This window comes from Penaeus chinensis, chromosome 34 (assembly GCF_019202785.1).
Source record: "Penaeus chinensis breed Huanghai No. 1 chromosome 34, ASM1920278v2, whole genome shotgun sequence".
NCBI lineage: Eukaryota > Metazoa > Arthropoda > Malacostraca > Decapoda > Penaeidae > Penaeus > Penaeus chinensis.
In genome coordinates this window covers 21,546,553-21,549,052 of record NC_061852.1, presented here as the reverse complement: position 1 = coordinate 21,549,052, position 2,500 = coordinate 21,546,553, and positions in this window count along the sequence as shown.

The window sequence follows — 2,500 nt, the reverse complement described above, 5'->3', positions numbered from 1 at the left end:
TCTCTCCCTCCTCTCTCTTCTCCCCTCTCTCTCCCTCCTCTCTTCTTTCCTCTCTCTCCCTCCTCTCTTTCTTTCCTCTCTCTCCCTCCTCTCTTCTCCCCTCTCTCTCCCTCCTCTCTTTCTTTCCTCTCTCTCCCTCCTCTCTTCTCCCCTCTCTCTCCCTCCTCTCTTTCTTTCCTCTCTCTCCCTCCTCTCTTCTCCCCTCTCTCTCCCTCCTCTCTTTCTTTCCTCTCTCCTCTTTTTCTTTCCTCTCTCTCCTCTTTTTCTTTCCTCTCTCTCCTCTCTTTCTTTCCTCTCTCTCCTCTTCCTTTCCTCTCTTTCTTTCCTCTCTCTCCTCTCTTTCTTTCCTCTCTCCTCTCTTTCTTCTCTTTCTTCTCTCTCCCCTCTCTCCTCTCCCTCCTCTCTCTCCTCTCTTTCTTCTCTTTATTTTCTCTCCTCTCTCTCTCCTCTCTTTACGCTCTTCCCTCTCTCTCCTCTCTTTCTTCTTTTCTTTTCTCTGCTCTCTCTCCTCTCTTTCCTCTCTCTCCTCTCGCTCCTCTCTCTCCTCTCTCTCCTCTCTCTCCTCTCTCTCCTCTCTCTCCTCTCTCTCCTCTCTCTCTCCTCTCTACCTCCTCTCTACCTCCTCTCTCTCTCCTCTCTCTCTCCTCTCTACCTCCTCTCTCTCTCCTCTCTACCTCCTCTCTCTCTCCTCTCTCTCTCCTCTCTCTCTCCTCTCTCTCTCCTCTCTCTCTCCTCTCTCTCTCCTCTCTCTCTCCTCTCTCTCTCCTCTCTACCTCCTCTCTACCTCCTCTCTCTCCTCTCTCTCCTCTCTCTCCTCTCTCTCCTCTCTCCCCTCTCTTCCCTCTCTCTCTCCACTCTCCCCCCTCTCCCCTCTCTCTTCACTCTCCCCCCTCCCCCCTCTCTCTCCCCTCTTCTCCCTCTTATCCCTCTCCTCTCTCTCCCCTCTCATCCCTCCTTCAGAGGAGCCCCCCCCCCCCCCCCCCCGAGGATCCTTGTCTCCCTCTGTCTTCCAACAGCTGATTCGTCTGTGTGTGGAGTCGAATTCCTTTCCTTTAAGGGTCGCCTTTACTCCCAGACGTTCGGTGTTGCTGTATTAAAGATTCTCTCTATAGCCTTTTACATGTAAAGGGCATTTGTGTCTCCAATACATAGGCTATGACTGGTTGGGCAGTAATAGTGGTTACAACGGCTTGGCTCTTTATTACGGAAAAGTCGAGCCGTTATAACCACTATTACTGCCCAACCAGTCATAGCCTGTGTATCGGAGACATCTATGCCTTTTACAGTTGTCATAGGCTCTCCCCTCTCTCCAGTTTTAGCTAACCTGTTTATGGATTTCTTCGAGTCTGAGCTTCTCCCTTCCATCTCCCTTCGTCTGGCTGAGGTATGTTGACGACGTCTTCGCTCTCTGGCCTCATGACCCTGCCCTGTTCTCGGACTTCCTGACGCAGTTTAAACTCTCTCTCTCCCCTTCCATCCGTTTCAAGGTGGAATGGAAGGTTGACAACAAGCTCCCCTTCTTGGATACCCTAGTTCACTACATCTACCTCTAAATATACAGGAAGCATAGTGTTATGTCCTTATACTTCTCATGCCATCCTCTCCGTGTAAAGAGAGCTGTCGCCACCCACAATCACACTAAGCGTCTGTCTCAATATAAGTACGCTGTATCCAGGGACACAACAACAACGCCCTCTTTTGCCATCAGTGGGACACAGGCCAGATGGACTGGTCAGCGGCGCGAATTGTCTTTCCTTCCGCTGATGTCCACGCCATCAACAATAATGATAATAATAGTAATGATAACAATAATGATAATGATAATAATAATGATGATGATAATGATGAAAATAATAATAATGTCGATAATGATAATAATAATTACTATTATTATTATTAGTATTAGTATTACCATCATCATCATAATGATAATAATAATAACAATAATGAAAATGATAACAATAATGATAATGATAACATTAATGATAGTGATAATTATAATGATGACAATCATACTAATAATGATGATGATGATGATAAATAATGATAATGATAACGATAATAATAAGAAGAATGATAACAATGATAATAATGATGATGATAATAATAATGTTGATAATAATAATGTTGATAATGGTAATAATAATAGTAGCAATAATAATGGTTATAGTGGTAATAATAATAATGATTATAACAACAATGATAATATCAATAATAATGAGAATTAGAATAATAATGATGATGATGATGATGATGGTGATAATAATGATGATGATGATAACAATGATGATGATAATAACAATGATGATAGCAATAATAATGATGATAGCAATAATAATAATGATAATAATAATAATGATGATAGTAGTAATAATGAAAATAATAGTAATAGTAATGAAAATGATAATATAAATAAAAGTAATAGTAATAATGAAGATAACGGGGATAATAATAATGATTATTATTATCATAATCATAACATTAAAAATATCTATAATAG